The sequence below is a fragment of the Ochlerotatus camptorhynchus genome, unplaced genomic scaffold (genome assembly GCF_037179485.1).
Source record: "Ochlerotatus camptorhynchus isolate MF236.1 unplaced genomic scaffold, CSIRO-AGI_Acam_v1.1 ptg000117l, whole genome shotgun sequence".
NCBI lineage: Eukaryota > Metazoa > Arthropoda > Insecta > Diptera > Culicidae > Ochlerotatus > Ochlerotatus camptorhynchus.
In genome coordinates, this window is record NW_027040607.1 from 461,836 (window position 1) to 482,913 (window position 21,078).

Genomic DNA, 21,078 nt, shown 5'->3' on the forward strand with positions numbered 1-21,078 from the left:
GATTTGAACCCGGCAGGACATCGCAGAAGAGGCAGATCCAGGAATCTGACCTGGGCCCATGTCAAGACAAAAGCGAACAGCCGCCCAGGATGAAAATCTTTCACGTTGGCCCTATGCACCACTAGGGGTGTGCAGATACATAAGTAAATAAGCTTTGCGCTCTTATTGAGGATATGTAAGCAAAGGTTATCCATTATTTCATCAAATGTTTGCTTCAAACGGCCGAGTCAGCCGAGTTGTAAAAAACTAACTGAGTCCACAGAAATTATAGCTTCGATCCAAATTGCTCCAAATCAACCACTGTCAACTCGCACAATGGATTGTTTATTATGCATCACAAATTATCAGTATTTTCATTTACTTATTCTCTATAATCCGTTCCTTCACTACTCTCAATTTATCACGATTGTTTAACATAAGTCCTCTGAATGTCGTTTCTATCTAAAAGCTTGACTATCAGAAATGTAACTGTGATGGATATTGTATCTTTTGGAACAACTTTCAAGTACTCAGTGACGCATTTGCATTCATTTCGTGCATTCATTTACATTCATTTGTCCCTAACTTTTTTCATCAACAGAATTCCACAAAATAATGTGTAGAATTTTTGTAGGCTTTATTATTAGCTACAACTTTTGTTAACAACTCAAATCCGTATCTCTTATCCATGACGAACCAGAGCGACCAGAAGTCACTACTGTTTTTCAGTGAATGTATTTTACATTCACTGAAAAACAGTGGTAAGTTCTGCTCGCTCTAGTTCGTGATGCATAAGAAATACAGATTTGAGTTACAACCAAAAGTTACAAAACCTACAAAAGCTCCATACACTATTTTGCAGAACGCTGTTGGTGAAAAAAGTTATAGGCAAATGAATGTAAATGAAAGCATGAAATGAATGTAAATGATTTTCCATGCCTGCTCAGCGTTGGAGTGGTATTTCACGAAGATCACCAAGGGAAAAGTTCACGAGTCATAGTGATTTTGTGTGAACTTTTCCATCACTGCTTACTTATAAGAAGCTCAAACTCATCCATTATGGAAACTTAATTAAATCCAAACATCTTCCATTTGAGCAACACCATAATACAAAACCTTTGCTGAGAAGCTAATGTTCATGCATTTAAGGTCAAGAATACTCAATAATGCCTCTCTAGGAAGTCAAGGAATTGCAATTCCAAGCAATCACAAATTAATCGATCCAAGCAAGACCAGAAGCAGCACCTGTGGTGTAGTGGTATACATGACTGCCTCTCACTCCAAAGGGCCTGGGTTCAATCCCAGTCGCTGCCGTCGGGATTTTCTGAGGCATAAAATTTCTGATCACGGAAGTAAATCTAATTTTGTCAGTTTCAACAGAATCCTAGCATCTGCTCAGATACATACAAACCTACTAGGTGACTACACTGAACGAAAACATCATCAATTCTTCGAATGATTACTGCATTGCTCGAGCCCTTCAACAATATGTATTCGAATTTCGTATGATTGTCTTACAGTTGAATTCGTCGTCAGAAGATGAGCATCCATATGACTGTCATCCAAATAAGGAATCATTTTTTTTTTTGAAAATTGACTGTAGAACATAATAGTAGAGGACAAAATAGTATGACATGCAAGAGCTTTAAATTAGATGTATAATTCGATTATATACATTTCCATATTGAATAGCCATGAACAGCCAAGCCATCATGGATACGAAAAATGGTTTGTTGGTAGAGGAAACTTCCCTGGGCATAGAGTATGATCGTAATAGCCACATAATTATACTAATGCAAAACTGGTACAGGCATCGAAAGCTCTCAACACTAAATTTGAGAGTTAAAATGCGATAATCAATAAGCTTGAAATGCGAAGAAGAAGAAGATATCTCATGATACCAACTGACTCAAAATATATTCCAAAGATATTCATGTGATCAGAGATCTCCAAAAACTTCTCATGAAATTTTGTCAAGTCTTCAGGTTGATCAAGTATTATTCTGTAGATATTCAACCGTCAACCATTTAAATCACGTCTCTCAGATATTTACTAATGATACCAGTTTGCCTGGAAATTGTTTCATATACCATCAGATGATCAGCGATCTCCATAAATAATCAACAATCCCAATCACATCCCTACAATATTTTCTCTGCTATGATACCAAGCGACTCCGAAATTATGTCATAACCCTTCAGGTAATCAGAGACCTCCATAAAGTACTCAGGATCTTTTTGAAAGTCTGCAGGTTTTTCAGGTACTATTCTAAAGACACCTGATTGACCAGGTACTATTCTGAAGGTCCCAAACTGTTCAACAATTATAATAATGTCTCTCAGCCCAAGAAACATTGCAAGTTTTATCGAGGATTTAAAGCATTCTAAAAGTCTAAAACATGGTGTACAGAACTCTCAAAAAACCAAAATTGTTACTTGGGATATTCTCTCAAGAAACCCGATGCCTCCTGATTTTTTAAAAGATCTTCAGGTGATCAGAGATCTTCAAAAACATCTCTGGCTATTTTTTCAATTATTCTGAAGATCTTCTACTGTCCAATAGTTCAAATCACTTCTCTCATAAATTATTAGAAAGGTGCTAAAGTCAGGTTCGTGCTAAAATCACGTAATCAAACAAACTTCGCACACGCACACATATGTAGGGATGAATACCAAAAACCCTGGTAGAACAGTGCGTTGCGCTGATCGTGTTGCAGTTTCATTTATGACAGTTGCAAATTTTAAAACTGTCAAGTAGTACAGCATTGCGAACGACCTTAGGCTTGAAGTTGATCGATGGAATCTATTGTTGGTCATTTTCAAGGTATTTCCGAATTTGTTCCAGGTTTGACTAGGAGTCGCCCCACTGTGCGATGGCGATGAATCGATTATGTCATCACTGCCAAGAATGAAAAAAATCTCTCCGCAGCACCCAGCATACTAGCTCAAAATGATCGATAAATACGCAGAGTTTGAACTTTTCTGCGCCCAGGCTCAAAATACTCAAATATATGCCAAGATAAAATATTCTTACCTTTTGCCGCATAAAAGAGTCAAACGGTTAGCTATCCAACGATGGTATTCGGAATGATCGCTTACGACGGCTAAGTGATGGCTCCCTTTTACATCGAATCTGGATTAAAGATAGGCACTGAAGCCTATCTGATTATTCTAAAACAACATGTTTTGCATTGGGTAACTTCCAACTACTGAGATGCAACACAAATCGTTTTTCAACAAGATGCCAGAAAGACTCAGAAATGCCTTGCACAACAGTTTGCCATATTCTGGTCCCGGCAATATAGTTCACTAGCTCCCAAGATTTGAACCACTTGGGCAAATGTTGATGCTAGCGTTCAAGCTCTCAAAACGTCCATCAAGAAACTTTATAAATAAATTTCCAAGGATTGCATTCATAAGGTGTGTAACATCTCAAGACAGGCGTATCATCAGCCTACGGAGGTCATATCTAATACATAAGCAAATAATTAACTAATAAAGAACAATTCATTGATTGTCCTTTAAAGAGCCTATGAAGTTCACTTGAAAACCCATTCATTTTAGTCCTCTGAACTATATCTTAAAGTATTCCAATAATGCTTTGGAAGACCTTCTAACATTCAATCATTTATTATATGTTTTCTAAGCTACCGTTGAATGTCATATAAACGTCTGAAGCATCTGTTTCGTCTTTTGATAATTCAAGGGTCGCTCTAGTTCGTGATGCATAAGAGATACAGATTTGAGTTATGAGCAAAACTTGTAGCTAATAACAAAACCTTCAAAAGTTCTATACATCATTTTGCGGAATGCAGTTGTTGAAAAAAGTTAGAGGGAAATGAATGTAAATGAATGTACGAAATGAATGCAAATGATATTCCATGCCTGCCCACAATTTCATAAAACTAGTCCTCCCCAATCCGTCCATAAAAAAAAAACCCGCAATCTCATCATTCCCATGAATCCATCAATTAGAGCAAGAGAGTGAGATCCCATGTCCTGATGATCGGGTCCTTCTGTCCTTCGCCCCGTCGCATTCCATTTGTGACCTGCGTAATGATGAGGCATTTTCCGACGGTTCTAATGATTTCACCAACCACACAGAGAAGATTCCGAATACCGACCACTCTTCAACCGGCCGCCGCCAGACGCAACAATCAATAAACGCTTAAGGGTGCCGTGCGTCTATCTCTTTTTGTTAAGGATCTCCCCCAGTTAAGTACCATGCCAAAAGATCGGATCAATGAATGAAGACGAAAATTCCTTTGAACATGTCTATTCCTATTCAAGGGTCATGTACTCAAAAGGATCCAGCAGGAATACTCGTCACGGAAAATTAAGGTGCATCTCAACAACGGAATGACCACCGCTCAAAAAGCGCGTTCCCTCCACTCTGAACCAAAGAAAATACCAAACTGGAAAGTTACACTTTGGTCAGGATTCCCGTCGGGCTCAACGACGAAGACGACGGGTGAACGAGATTCTTCCTTGAAGATCGATAAAATAAACAAATCGATCGTCAAGTGAACATGAAAAATGAATTCAATGACTTGCCGGATCTGGACGGTGTTTCAGTTTTTGGGGTGTTATTCGTTTTCTTCTTTTGGGTCGCGCACAGGACAGCTATCCCAGGAATGCCATCAGAGCAGAACGGTCACGGACTGGTTGAGAAATTTCCCATATACTGTAAAGATTGTTCTTGCTTGATATGTCTTTATTTATTGCTCTGTTTTGGGGGGACGACTTGGGTTTGTTTGTTGAGCATTTGTGTAGGTAGTTTAGATGGGAGTAATGCAAACTACATCTGTATTCAAAATAAACGATTTGCATTAATTTAGATAACAGTATATAACCAAAGTGCGAACCAGTTAGAATCCAGTAGCATAATTTATATTATAGAAACACCGCTAGTGGCTGGTTGTCTGTTTTGAAGGCCTTTTTTAAATAGTTCTCTTTCAGTTTTAAACAGTTCTCGCAAACCATTTGAAAATGGCCTATCAGCATTTTTAAACAAAACATGTAATGCCGTTTTCGCGTGATCCTAAGTTCTTTTACACAAACCAATATCACTATCGGTGAGGGGGAGAATTGCAAATTCCGAGCCACAGTAAGCACACGTTTATGCTTCCTTTTGCAAGAAACTTCTTAGTGATTTTTACCATATTTGCCACAACGATGTTTGCTATCGTAATTGCTCGACAAATGTTTTAGTAAGTTCAATGATAGTGGGGCGACTCCTTACGAAAAACATTCGTAATAATTCTTTTTTGGTTTAAAATTGTATCAAACATAGTAGTAATTTGAGGCTCCTGAATTCTCATTTTGCATTTTTTTTAAATTGAATATTAAGGCTTTTATTTTTCCTAAGTAGTTGTCTAAGTTTGTTTTAATATCCATAAACCTTTTGTGCACTCTAGATCACGAAAAAAATTTTTTTTTTTTTTTTTTTTAAATCTTTATTAAGGAGACTTTCAGCCGTTGGCTGGCTCGTCTCCGCTATCACGAAAAAATGTATACCCTAGGGTGGTTCCTAAAAATAAGCGAATAAATTGATCTCCATGAAAATAATTAATGAACACCTAGAAGCACAAACTTGAGCAAGATGCGATCCACATATTTAGAAAGGTTTTGAAAAATCAATTCAGATAGTTCAATATAATATCTAACGTAAACAAATTTTACAACGGATTTCAGGTAATTTTATTGTATTAAGTGTTAGTTTTATCGTTAAGGGTTCGAAACAATGATGATATTTAAATTATCTGTTCAAAATTATTGAGTTTCATGGAAGATCAATGAATCATGTTTTGGTCGATAATTAATAGTTCTTCAACGAATTTTCATTTTCAGCACTATGTACAAAATTCAATTCCTTAAATTTTGCATCTGTCTGTCATCAATAAATATTGAAAAAAAAAAGAAAAAACAATTACAACCGGATTTGCCCCACGATGGATAGGGGTTGGATCTAATTTTCGGCCTATTAAGCACATCTCGCACTTTACCTCTCATTTTCGGGTGGATTTTAAAACAATTTATTTCTTCCTAGGGGCATCCCACTCTTAATTTCTCTCGTTATACCCCGAAAATTCTTACAAATACCTAAGATACCTGGAAATACTTGTATGATTAACCTATATTTTGCATTAGGTTGTTACCACCGTTGCTAAACACATTTTAGTTGTTTATTTACCGGATGTCGTCAAGGATGTTGTGTAAATATTTGAAAACTGCAGTGTTAATATTTTAAGCTTTAACAGTTACTATATTTTAAATGTTTCTTTTTGTTTTGTAGGCTGGTCTTGAAATAAGAGAATAACCAATAAATTAAAGTGGAGAAGAATTGTCAACAGTGGAAAAAACAGCATCTGATTAACTATTTCTCCAATTTAGAAACGAATTGCATCATTTTCGCATTATAACTGCACTATTAAATATGTCACACTTTGATGCGTATTTAGCATGATCCGTTCGACATGTTACAGGAAGAAGTCAGGTTGACAATCATGGAACCCTTCCCCTCGTTTTTCGTTTGGTTTTATCGATCGTTGCGTGATAAGATAAGGTACTTTTCGACCGTTATGATTTGGCCACTTTTATCTTAAGTAAAACAGCAAAAAAGGTTATCTTCCATTTAATTCCACTTAATTAGTAAAAAAGGTAAAAAAGTTAAGATCATAGGTATAAAAATGAAACTACAATGTGTTGTTTTCTCCTTTAGCTTACTTAAATCTTTGATTTTTTTTTTACCTAGGGGATGAGTACTTAAGGGGGTTAGATTTTGATAAGTTCTTTAGTGGGAATGACACTGATGAAGACTGCACATTGTAGTGGAAATACGTATCTGTCATGGATACCAATATTAATTAAGTGGAATAACCTCTTTTGCTGTTTTATTTAAGCATTCCGCTAACAACCCAATTTCATTACTTAACTAACTCAAGACTCTTAGGACTATCGAATCTGAACAAGAAGTTGTGAAAATTTTCCACATCATTCGCATTATACTTGTTGCCGAGCTTGTGGCATCTGGAAAGTCGTATCTTGTAGCTTCCCACCGAACGTGATTAGTGCCATAATTCTGCGCAGGCCTAATTCCGGGTTGTTTTGAAAATTTCTAAGATAGGTAATTAGAAATTGTATATAATTTGAATTGAATTGAACATGATGGTAGGCATTAACCACTTGTACATGGTAGAAATATCAATTTATATAGAACTGCAAATTTTGGCGAAATGCACGGAATTACTTGCTGCGCAGAATTATAGCACTTTGTCGTAAACATGATATGATATGAACTACATTTCCTCGGATTTGGAACCATCAATTCAGATGAGAGCTGAACATGATTGATAAGCCATTTCTGCTATGTGTTGATGTCGAATCCATTTTTTATTGATTCTATCAACTAACAGTAACGATTGTAAAACTTAAATTTAATCAATTTAGCACATGACATGTGAATAAATAAGTATCGATTGTTCAAACTTTTAAATAAAAACAACCAACCAATCAACTTATTTTACGTGTCGCGTTCTGGAACGATCGAGCTGTATAAGTCTCGCAACCGGGATAATCTATTTGCCACTACGGATCAGAATGATAACCGATGCTAGTGTTTTTGAAATCCTCAATAACCAGCACCTTTCGTTGGTGGTTCCGATTACTAAAACTACTAGTAAAATGCTAATTAAACTACTTTGCCAGTCTAAAGTGGGTGCACGACGTTAGGCATACGGTCGTTAGGCATACGGTCGTTAGGCATACGGACGTTAGGCATACGTACGTTAGGCATACGGACGTTAGGCATAATGTACGATAGGCATAATGGACGTTGGGCATAAAGGACGTTAGGCATAATGGACGTTAGGCATAATCTACCGGATGAATTCCAGAAGGATGATAATGGAGACCGTCTATTGATTGCTGACTTCGGTGACAATAATGAAAGAGCCTTAATTTTTGGAACTCATGAACGACGTCTTGGACAGGCAAAGTATTGGGTTACAGATGGTACGTTTGCCACAGTTCCTTGTTTGTTTCGGCAACTCGTCACTGTTCATGGAAGTATCGCTCCCTCACATCAGCAGACGGTTCCGCTAGTTTTCATTCTGATGACAACAAAATCAGAATCGTTGTATCGAAAAGTATGGCAGGAAATCCTGGAAGCAGCAGGTATGTTTTTTTTTATTTTTGAATGAAAAATCACAGAATTCACCATTCTTTATTTCATGAGCTGTTCTTTGAGGAAAACCTTTTCTTCTTTGACTTTTGCAATATGTGTGTAAGAATATATTACAACAAATGTGTGATTTTTTTTATTTCTAGATGCGATTGATTTCAAGATATAGTTCAAAACTAAGCTGAGTTTTCATTGTAAGATTACTTAACCACTATCGCTACTAATCATGGATCTAAGTAAATATGTAGATACGTCACTTATGATATGATAAATAATGGATTCCAAACTGTGCTTATTAAATAAACTATGTTTGTTTAACTTGTATCATTTTTTATTCAACGCTAAGCCTAATTTAAGCATTGTTTACAGGTTTACAGGTTAAGCAGGTTTCTAGAGTTGCACAGCAGCAAGGTATTTTATGCCTAACGTCAATTATGCCTAACGTATATTATGCCTAACGTCCATTATGCCTAATGACTTTATGCCTAACGTCCATTATGCCTAACGTCCGTATACCTAACGTCCGTATGCCTAACGTATGTATGCCTAATGGGGTACACTCGTCTAAAGTAGCTCCGTTTTCCGATTTTTGTTCCCGAAAAGCGTATTGCAATCGCTTCAATTTCCTACTGTAAACGGTTCGCTTCATTCTCGTAGTTCGGCAGGCAAAAGCGCTGCGTAAACCTGTGGTCAGTCTTGTAAGCGGTCACCGTAGTCGACACATTTTCTGTGATAATCGACTGCCTTTGCTTGCGACACTTGCAAAACAAGCTATCAAATGACAGTCCCAAACTAAAATGTCAAAAGACAGGCTCTGTCATACGACACTGTTGCCGAAGACTGAGCTGCTGATGTTATGCTTGTGTGAATTCTGAAAATTGCAAGCAGCGATGTCCTAGTAAGAACATTTCTCATCAGAAATGGTTTAATTTACACCAAATTGAGGAATTAGAATGAAATCCCACGTGTCATATGATAGTTATTTGATTATTTTCTTTTTGCTCGAATGTTGTTCTACCGTTTGGGTTGTGTAAGAGCGACAACGGTAGAGCATGAGAGTACGAATACAAACAGACTGTCGCGCACGACAACGAAGTGAGTATAGTAAAAAACGTCTACCGTTACAACCCCTGACCCTGGTATCCTTGACCTGTATAGGCATCGCCAATAACTTATTGTTCTCCATACCTGCACAGCTTGTGATAACACTCTTGGTTACATTCTTGGGTCTGCCATGTCAATCAACGGTTCTTTATTTTCATGGGAATCTGGAACAGCTCTGTAAAGGAGTCCAAATTCACGAAAGTCTGCTCAAAACTAGAGACGTTCTGGAGCCTCTCTACTCTAAACCATCAGTAATTCGAATAACACACGATTTTTTTACACTATGAGATAGTCATAATTGAAATACATTTACCAATTATCATGATTCTATTGCAATTAAAATAGATTAAAATAAGAATTAATTCTTTTTCATAAGTGACGAAAACTATAACATTGACGGGGCTTACAACAACAAACAACAACACTAGCAACCGGTAACTACGATGGAACCCTAGTAGCACCCTTGTTATAAATTGGTCTTGGAAACTTATATACGACTTATTTCAGTTATAACCAAGTTGCTACAACTTTTTTGGGACAGAATTGTGCTACTTGGGAAGTTATGCAAGATTAAAAATACTTAAAAATACTTATGAGAGTCCTGATGAACGTGGGCGTCTTAGTGGAATACCTGTATGAAGAGAGAGAGAAAGATTAGTAATTTCCATTTAATTCCACTACCTTATTTGCTAATCCTTGACAGATACGCGTATTTCGTCTACAATGTGCAGACTTCTTCAGTGTCTTGTACTAATACTAATACAGTGTCTTGTACTGATACCCAGTCGAGTATTAGTACAAGACACTGAAGAAGTCTGCACATTACGCACAAATACGCGTATCTGTCAAGGATAAGCAAATAAGGTAGTGGAATTAAATGGAAATTACTAATCTTTCTCTCTCTCTCTTCATACTTATGAGAGATTTAAACTTATTACTGAAATTTATGAGTGGAATGCCCCTTGATTTTTTTCCATTGCGGATGACCTCTATGATGATGATGGATTTGATTGTGTCATACATTATTTGCATTTTTTTCTAAAAAAAAAAACAACATTGCTTCTTGATTCCAAATTCAGCCTATGGGTTTCAATTTCGTACAAGCGCATATGAACGTCATTAGATTTACTTCGTCATACGGATGAAGGCAAAACATGAATGAAAAAACTGATTTACTTTGAGACCAAAGGGTGTAAATATTCATACTTTGCGCTCTTAAAGGCTTTGAGTTGTACATTAGTTGCCGTACCAAACGTATAGGTGAATCGTAAACGCCGAAATGATAGGTATAGGGTTAATTATCCCAGTTCCGGCCTATTAAGCACATCCCGCACTTATTCTTTCTTAAGCTAGCGTAGTTTAGCACCAAACGGAATGTTATTATTATTGATTTATTTACCTTCCCGTACGTACCGTAAGATTTGATAAAGAGAAACAAATTGTTGAGATATTGTTAAAAATCTAACACTGCTTCTTGACGCCAAACTCGGCCTACGGATTCTAAACTCGGCCTAATGGATTGAAACGCCATTGAAACGCCAATGAAGATAAATATTGATTTTGTCGGAGCGCTTCATTTATATTTGAGAATATTGGGTGCAAATATTCATATCACGCGTTCTTATTGACTTCGTTCGGTAGCATTTGAACTAAAGTATCGTACCAAACGCATAATTGACCTGTTAACGCCGAAATTATGGATTTATTTGGTGTTTTCTGCTTGATAGGCCCAAAATGGGCACTTAGGCCGAAGTAGTTCTCTACCCTATTAATTTTTTCTGCGCGACGGACGAAAATGGGCGATTGGGCCTAAGTAAATTTTTACTCTACTGATTGAAATTGCATGGCATCCTCTTTCTTGACTTACTCACACAGACATTTTCCGATCTCGTCGAGCTGGGTTGAGCCGGTGTTTTAAGCGATACGTATACCCTTCTCTGTAAGAAGGGTAAAAGGATCTGCAAAAGAGTTATTACCTTCTTGCAGCCGGGCTAAAGCTTCTTGCAAATCTCAACAATGAATTTGCAGGCAAATTTATCCCATATTAATACCACTGCCTGACAGCCCAAGTAACATTTTAAGTTTTATGAAATACTACAAAGCAACTATAAAACAACATTCATAAAACCCTGGTCAAGGCTATTTTGTCATTAATGCATCCACCAAAACCTCATTAAGACTAGAATATGTCTAGTTGGCCCACCCTGGAGAAGGTTTTGAAGGGTGTATTCTCGAAGCTCTTCGAGATTGATTTACTACAAAAGGTTGTATGACGAACGCATTGAGAACCATTTGAAAGCTACAATAAAAGCTATTTCGCAACAATGAAAACCCTTTCCGAGCCATTTCTCCTAGCCGCTTGCTAAATCCACTAGGAAAGCATCAATCAAGATAGAAAAGAATTTATGAATCCGAGCTTATCAAAATAAATAAAATAGAAACTGATGATATAAAAATCTTGTTGAATATCCAAATTTATTAAAATAGTTCTCATTAAGTGGCCTAGTTTCAAGTGCCTTATTGAATGTTATGTAAAATGTACGTGAAAACATCGAAAAAAATAAGTCCGCCCTCGTAAAACGTCGATTTGACTAATTATTTTACATTGAAAAAAAAAAGTATTCTTCAGATCGAGCTTGGCCGAGATTTTTTTTATGATTTTCGCATTTTTTTAGATTGAAAATCGAAGATTGTAAAAATCAAGCAAACTAATTGTAACATGGCGGTGGCATAAAAGTTGATTTTCATGGGTCATTTGTGAAAAAGTTGTTTTGCTTTCAAGAAATCCTTAACAAATTCATAAGGTTTTAAAATGGCTTTTATAAAGAAAACTTGCAGGCTGAATTGTATTTATTTAAAGCCATTTTGCTTGATCCTAACCCGTTCAGATGTATGGTAGCATTTAGGAGGCAAAGTTGCCTGCAAAAAAATAAACGTCAAAGTTTGTTAATCTTTCGATAGTTGCGCTGTGGATGCTTGTCATGCACAGTTGTACACACCAACTGCTCATTTGGTAATAACTTTTCACTCAGATGTATAAATTTATTTTTCTTTAAAGTAATTGATAGATTAGGCTCATAGTTTACTATAGATATGCGAAGATTAGGTGAAGCTAAACATATGAATCAACACTAATCAATTTAAAACTTAAATTCCGAGATGTGTAGTCAGCATTTCTCACCTCATTTTTACAACGCAAAAACAAATACAGTTTACTACTAGCATTAAAATCTACTTTTTTTACATATCTATAACAAGCTTACACTCTATTCTATCTACTGCTTCAAAAAGAACTATGTTCCGTCAACTGTATGCAAAATTATTAGCAAATGAGCAGTTCGTGAGCAAAACTGTGTATGCCAAGCATGGCGCTGTGGGATTCAGCGTTCTTCCAAGCAGTTACTCAGATAGTTTGTGATACTGTTTCACAACATTTCGCATTTCGAACAGCTGGAAGTGCAATCGTTCCCGAAAAAGATCCCCTTCTTCCGGATGGTTACAGAAGTGCACCATCCAACGATGCAAGGATGTACGCTTGAATGAAATTTTCGAAGAGCTCATTCTTTCGCCGAATAAAATCACTGCTATGGATCGGAAACCATTCAATCTCTGCTAATTATCAGTTTCAGTGGTTTACTGTCGGTTGTGATTTCGATTGTCCTCTATTCGCAAGATCTTGAGAAGGCTGGTATGTTTTTAAACTTTCGACAATGTTTTATGAATTCGAGGGCCACGCTCACTTTACTCTTCTCCGCCAGATGGTCAGTTGTTGATGGTGTGCTGGTTCTTCTAAAGAAGTAAATTTTGCTGAAATCAACTTGAATTTTTCATCCTACTTCGTCAATGCTTCGAGATTTCCTTGTCATAAATTTGGCATTTATTAACTATGAGGAACCATCTTTTAAGCTAAATTTTTAAACAGAGTAATAGGGGAGTTTATGATGTACTTTAAAAATCCTGCAAAACCTAATGGTTTTATGGTTGCTTTTATAATGATAGAACATGTTTGTAAAGTATTTTATCTAGACATTAATAAACAATTGCTAATGACGTTTATGCTTGAATTACAGAACAGGTTTAAAGAAGGATTGAGAATTGTTTTAAATTTATTTTTAAAATAAGACAGTTTTTGACTTTCTTGCCAGACTATAAAAGGTTTTTAAAACAGCAAAAAGCTGGATTACTACGCATGAATGTTTTACACTTTGAAATGCTGTATTTAAACTAAATGGATTGTTCATTGCCGTTATAAAACCATCATAAATCAGAGTAGATGCCAAATGATTACTGAATTGTTATTTATGAGGCGACTATTTAATCTTCAATCTTGGTGGTGTAAATAGAAGATTTAATTCGGGTGCACGACGTTAGGCATAAATACGTTAGGCATATTTTACGGTTGGCATAAAGAATGTTAGGCATTATATAAGTTAGGCATAATGGACGATAGGCAAAATGTATATTTAAAGGAAAAATCACAAAATGTTCCATTCTTTCCCTCATGAGCTGTTCTTTGAGAACAATCTTAATCGTTTATGGCAAAATCAACATGTCTATAGAAACGGAACAAAACTCATGCGTGATTATTATTATTTTCAGATGAGAGACTATAAATTTCGATATAGTTAGTGAGACCAATCACCGTGCCAAATCACAAAATTTTCAATTTTTTTTCTCATGAGGTGTTCTTTGGGATTAGCCTATCTTTTGGAACGAATTGAACCCCATGTTATTTTCAAATGTGGTTGATATCACATTCAAGCTCGAAGTCAGATTTTGTGATGGATCATCAAATTGAATGGCATTATGCTTGACGCCATTAGATCCAATGTGGTTAGCCTGATCGGGCTACTAGGATAAATTTAGCGTTCAGAAACATTTGAGCCTTTCTGTAATGATCGATTCTCTTAATCTATTTACGTTTTTATTAATAGCTCGACTATAATAACATTTTGCGACTACTATTGTACTACATACTTTCATAGCACGTATAGGAAATATTTCATAAAATGGGCTCACTTAGCTGTAGCAATTCAAAGGAGGACGTAGTGGTTAACATACATACCCCTCTCACGCCAAAGTCATGAGCTTAAATCTCATCCTCAATCTCAGCTAGGCCCTTATGATTCTGAACACTAGAAATAAATAATAACTCCACGATGCCAATAATTTCTGCTGCAATATAACTCGTATTGATTGCTCAGGTTTCCAAGTAGGAGGAACTTGTTTGAACAATTTATTTCAGTTCGACTACTTGAGACTAATCTCAAAGGATCTGAGATTGAGGAAATCTCAGACTCCAGACTTGAAGATGAATTTGTTTTCCAAGTTTTTGGACTATCTTCTAACATCCATTATGCCAAATGTATTTATGCCTAACGTCCGTATGCCAAACGTATGTATGCCAAATGGGGTACATTCATTTAATTCTATGGTCATAATTGGTTTGGAATCGGTTTAAAAATATAGGGTTAAGGGATATAAATTAGGGAAACTAGGCTTTGTCTCTAAACTCGGGCTATCAAGCAAATAAATCCTGTTTCAGCAATACCTGTTTTCATTTAAAAAAAAACAAGTTCACTACTCACTTACAATAGTACATTGAGTACATATCCAGCTCCTTTTTAATAAAGACCTTATGCCACATTTCTACTTCGTTCGGTATTTGCCGTGCAATTTACTAAGTGAAATTAATACTAAAATGATGAAAATTGTGCTGTGTATAACAGTGACCCAGAATCATGAGCAGGAGAAAATAGCTTATGAATACCTAATTCTGTTCCTGATACCAAAATACCAAAAAATAATATCAAAAAATGGCGTGCAACATACTTAGTAAATAACAAAAATATATATATATGTTGATACCAAAAGAATATCTGTATGATATTGTTTTGGTATTGCATTACCATAATTTGGTATTGGAATGATATTGTGGTACCATTTTGTTTTTGCTATTATTATTTTTTTGTTATTTTACCTTTTACGTCACGCTAATCGAAACCAATTTAAGGTATCGAGATATTCGTTCCGGCTCGAGATGAGATGAGAAAAACAACCAGCAATCTCATCTCAATAACTATTTTCGAGGGGCCGAAGTTACATCCATTTATGGGCCTAAGATGGAGGAAAGTTCATTCATGATTAAGATAAGTATTGTAATTTCAAATCGTACCAAATTGTTAAGGATATGATAAGCTTTTGACTCTCTGAAATGCCTTTCAACTTTTCCTGGAAGAGAAGATTCTTATGATGTGTTTCTTCCAACATCTCCCAGAAATTTTTTCCGACTTGTCTTGGAAGAATCTTCCATTTACCCTTAAAGTTTCATCCAACGTTCTCCGGAAATTTCTTCCATCGCTCTACGGAAGTTTTTTCTAACCATCCATTCCAACAATATCTTCTGACTTTCCTCAGAATTCCTACTGGCTTTATGTGGAATATTTCCCATTTCACCCTTCTGACTGCCTACGGAACTTTTCTGAATGTATGTTCCGGCCTTCTCAGAAGTTCAAATGACTACCTTTGTTTGTGTCTTCTGACTCCTTGAAACTCATTTCAACTTTTTCTGGAAAAATCTTCCGACTTCCCTCGAAAATTTAACACAGATTGTTCCTGAAGCGTCTACTGGTTTCGCTTGGAAATGTCTTCGCCCGGAAGTATTTTTGACTTCACACTAAAGATTCTAACCTGTGCCCTTGAAAGATTCTCCCAACATTCCCAGGAAATTTAATTAAATTTTCCCCAAAAGTTATTAAAAGTTTAAAGGTTTATTTCTTGAAAACAATGATAAAAAATATATCTTTTTAATTGCAGATTTTTAAAAGCTTTTTTATGGAAAATTGGAAAAGTATTTATTTTAGCAGATTTGTAGAATATTTCCTATGGATTGGTGTATTTGTATTTTAGTTTCATCTTTATATTATAAAGTTACAAGCGTTCAAAACCTAACATCTTTTCGTAATGGTCGCAATTTAATATTTTTGATTTTAACGACTGCCACCGGAAGAGTCTTGAAACTTATCGTGGAAGTTAATTCCGGTTTTTCTAGACTTGGTCTGGAAATTTCTTCTGACTGACATAGGCTAATTTTAACGATTTATCTTGAAAGCTCCGTGCAAGTTCCCCCAGAGGTCCTGATGACACGCCCCGGAAATATCTACCGACTTCTTCTGGAAGTTTTTTAAAAAAAAATTCAGAAATATTCTTCAGACTTGTCTGTCAGCTTCCTTTAAAAGTGTTTTCTTTCTCCGTTTTTTCTGACTGCTTCGTTTATTCTTACTGCTCTGTAAGCTCTTTCCAAACTCTCCAAAAAGTTTCCACTATCTGGAAATTTCTTTAAATTCATTGATAGTTCTATATAGAGTTAATTTCCCTGCCTAGATTTTTTCCGGAAAGAATATATATTTTGCATGGCTTCCATACAATTTGGTGAAATTACTGCAAATTTATTCGCAGGATTTATTGCGTAATTTTTCAAACTCCCCCTGGAAGAAATCCTGGCTGCGTCAGGGACTCAATTCATATTAAAAATTTGTTTTCGGAATTATGAAATAATCAAATTTTATGATCAAATTTTTCATAAGTAAAGTACAAAAAGAGGTAGTAGTGTACACAATCAAAGATTTTATGATCGGTTGTATGAGTGAGTGAAAATTGATAAAATCGCTGATTGTAACTCTTTGAATCAAATATATACTTGTCAACCTCTTCTTGCAACTTGCTAGTAAAACATGTGATCATAACATGTTTTGATTTCTTTTTTGGAAAAAAAATTTCATCAGCTAAATAAGAATATGTATCCTAGTTTATAGTCATGCTTATGCAATGGTTTTTTCGTCAATTTATACCAATAGTTGAACAAATGGACTAATAGTGTATCTTTCCCAAGCTGTACACATATTTGGTGAAAATATCAATTACATTTGCCCCAGCACTTTGACTTTTTCCCGCCTTTAAACGGCAGAGGCTTAAGCAGAGGGTTGTGCTTCATTCAACATAGAAATTTGCTATAAGAAATGGTGTTTAAATAAAGAATCTGGTCGGTTGAGCCATGTAATGTAAGCATGTAATATAACGAAAATATTTCAAGTCTACCAGACAACATTGATCGTTATAATTTTTCGGCCTATTTGAGCAAACAGGCCACATCAAGTGGATCATATATCTAATAATGTGAGACCGCAACAGCAGTTTGGCTCTGTATGACTGCATGATTTACTCTCAATTGACAAATTCAATTTTTCGTCTTCCTTACCATGTTCATTGTTGTACCCCAAAAAATAATGTTTGTATTTACTCCTTCAATCGATATCAAATTGTATTCGAGCTCTTGAAAATATATTACCAACCATCGATCAAAAAGTCAATTGAGTCCAGTTTAAAGAAAAAAAAAACACATATCCAACCAGGTATCTCATGAAAAACAACGACAATTAACACCCAAACATAGGCCCGGTAGCCATGCTACTTTTTTCCGGCATGTTGTTTCCCCTCAATCCACCCACTTCCGCCGCGGCTGATGGCAATGAGCACAAACACGCACCCGCCGTCCAATCGGCCGCCACCGTCGTCCGCCGTGCACAATCCGCCAAACAGTAGCCAAAAGAGAAAATCGGAGAGAAAGAGCCAACAGCCAGCCACACCAGTCTCGCTCGGTAGCAGTGCACACATGTGCGCGCGTAACACCGGTAGCCGGCTAGGGTGCTGCTGGAAAAGGCACATGTGCGCTGGTGTGTGCCTGCTCTTTATAATTAGACGTTTTCGGTCCTTGTTTCCTCCGCTAACTTCGTTACGTGCCGTGGCAACCCGAAAAAACGGGTTTCCACGAGCGGAAAAAGGGCGGCGCAAAAACCGGTAGCCGAGTTCGCTTTTCTCCTCCATGCCATTCGCCACACGCTCTCGCTCTCTTTCCGCGTGCTGTTGGGCCTACTGCTCTAAATGAGGCGGAATCGCCCAAAAGGGTCGACGCTTCAAAAATGTCCAGCTCGAGGATTGATCATTAGCGAATGGCACATGCGGAAATAGATTTTACCGCCGGTGAATGTCTCAATGGGCAGTATATTGTGCCGACGGCAGTTTGTGGGGTAAAAAAATGGATCCGAAATGTGCAACGAAACGCATGTTGGACCTTTCTAACATGAATTCGTGTGTGCGTTTGTGTTGGTGAGAGCGCACAACCGGTAGCCGAACAGTAGCCGTTTCGGCATTGCACGAAACGAAGATAAAAAGTGGGCGGCGTAAAGACCAGTAGCTCCAGGTCTCTCGCGACAATACTTAGGCAGCAGTCGGCCACCGGGTTTTGCAGCGGATGGATTTAAGTGATTGAAGTGTAGCAAATTTAGAGGAAAACTAAGTGAACTTACCTGTGGAACTGAAGAATACGGTGCTGAAGATCCTGAAGTGTTATATGCAGAAACTTGGATTTCCTGTTTTGGCACTTTTCCTTATCGAATATTTGAGTATAATCACACTTCTTCTACTCACTTGGTATCACAATTTCGTATATTCGTGGCACTTTAAAGATACAAGTTGCTTCCGCTTTCGTAACTATGCATTTAGAAATCACTTTTCGCTTGCAGGAAATCTTCTTCGGATCACAGAGCAGCGGACATGCGCCAAACTTGGCAGGTTGCAGCAGCAGTAAAATACAACTAAAATCGAAAAGCGATCAAACAAATCCCGCTGAGCTCCTCCGCAGGAATGAGATGCTCTAGACTCCAGCACAGTCGAAAAAAGTGTGAGAGTTAATAATATCGCAGATGTAATATAACTTCCGAGCGCTTCTGTGCGTATCGCTATTATGACTAAATTGATCTTCCGCACTTGAAGGCAAGATCCCTCGGTGTTGGGTCGCCGTACAAAGATGAAGATGATGAGACCGAACTCCACACACAACACAGCAGCGCGCAATAATACACACCGAAATAACCACACGAGAGGCCGACCAACCAGTCAGTCAGGCAAGACAGGAGGCAAACGCGTCGGAACGTGTGTGTATGCCCCGCACACCAATCGTGTCGTGAGTCAATCGGGTAACCCGAAAAGTTTAAAAGTTATGACGGAGAATTGTAGAAGGTGGCTACCAAAAAACGGCCTGTTTAGTACGCTGGACTTGGAACGAGTGTTGCGAACGTTTGCTAGTAACAGAAGTCAAAAGACTTTCTGGCATAGTAGCTGCGAACTGGAAACTGCAGACATCTACTGTACTTAACCGTGTTGCCGTTCGGGGCATTGCGATCTGCAAGGGGCAGAGCGAGATAGCATCATCCAGCAAGCCAAAGAGAAAACCTACACTAGTAGCTGCTTTATTGATGCCCCCCGTAGCACCGTAGACCCCTAGAGTGCGTACATTAAATCTCCTTCTATATACACAGCTGCTGACGATTTGACTCTCGGTTATATGTACCATCAAGTTTTTGGCTGCTGATTTGACTCTTACGCCTGCCTAGGCTCTCTTTCTTGTTCTCATTCATACCCGGTTGGTTGTTTGCTTTCTCACTCTTGCCCGCCGTTGCATCCGAGCCAAGATATCTCTCGCTCTCTTCAACTCACACACCGAGCAATCTATAACCCCTGGCCACAGCTACCCACCACCGCACCCGCCTGTGTCTTGCTGTTAGTTCTCTCGTCGTCGTCGTCGTCGTCGCTGATTCACGCTTTGCTTTGGTCTACCAACAACGTCCTACGCGCAACGTGGTTGAGCCGTATATGTGATGATCATGCGGAATGCAGTGGTGCCAGAAGCGGAAGTAGAACCGGCAAAATGTTCGTCTGAAATTGATTAGTTTGAATGATTGACGTAAAATAAAACCACTATTCAGGTTTTCTCAAAAAATTTTATTCAGATTGATCTGTTCAATAAATGAAGGAAGCAGAACTTTATTAGGTGATCGTCAAGATTGTACGACTGTTCTTCGAAAACCAGTTTCCCGAAAATTATTTCCCTGAAAAATTATCATTTCACAATTTCGATTGGACATTTTCATGATAGTACAGTAGTTTTTTAAACTCATAATAATTTACGTAATTTCTCTTCTATCGTAGAAATAAAGTTATAGACTGAATAGTAGGCTGGGTCAAGTTCGTATGGTAGATTACAACCTCCTCTATCGATGTGTACACGGATAGAAATTTCCTTATACCTTTTGGCAAATTGCTATTGCTGATTATTCATAAAATGTATTAGTCAACTTATAAGCAGACGCCTTGCAAGAAGATAATGGCTGAATAAAATAATTGATTTTCGTTTCGTGTAGGTCCCCAAAACTGTGCAAAATTTGGACAAATTTGGTTATGATCTGGATTTGCGGGATAATTTTAAATGTTGTATGGAAAACGAAATAATACTCGAATATCACCAAATCTCGGAAATAGATAGGGGATACAATGCGGAACAACTTTTTGCAAATCGATTAGACTTCTGAGAAAAAAGTTATTATTAAATTAATTTAGACCTATTGCTCCGCGCATACAACAAGCGTATATATGAGCTTGTAGTTACGTGTGCAACATTTGGCCTAAAGTGAAAGATTAATAACTTGTTATACAGGGTGGCAAGTGAACCAGGAAAACCAGGAAAATGCCGGGAATTGTGTTTTACCTGGAAATTTGAATTTTTAAGCAAAACTAGGAAAATAATAATTTTAAGATGCATGTCCGTTTGATATAATTATTTAGTAGATTCTAGGGTTACATGTGGTTCCAGCCTGATTGATACAATTGATAATCCAGCGGATCGGGTCGATTACATCAAGATCTGTGTTCAACCGAGGCTTCCAAGAATGATACACACTAAGAAATACCTAATTGTAC

At 37.2% G+C, this 21,078-nt stretch overlaps 1 protein-coding gene across 2 annotated transcripts in view; it reads right to left on the reverse strand.

Annotated features, from left to right (window-relative positions):
- Positions 1-19,725, reverse strand: part of drm (drumstick) — an 82,311-nt gene extending 62,586 nt beyond the window's left edge. The window contains exon 1 of one of the 2 annotated variants that reach the window (XM_065220183.1): positions 18,630-19,725. The gene's annotated coding sequence lies outside the window, so the exon portion shown is untranslated. The remainder of the gene's footprint in view (positions 1-18,629) is intronic. The other variant, XM_065220182.1, reaches the window with a different exon arrangement.
- Positions 19,726-21,078: the final 1,353 nt, after the last annotated feature.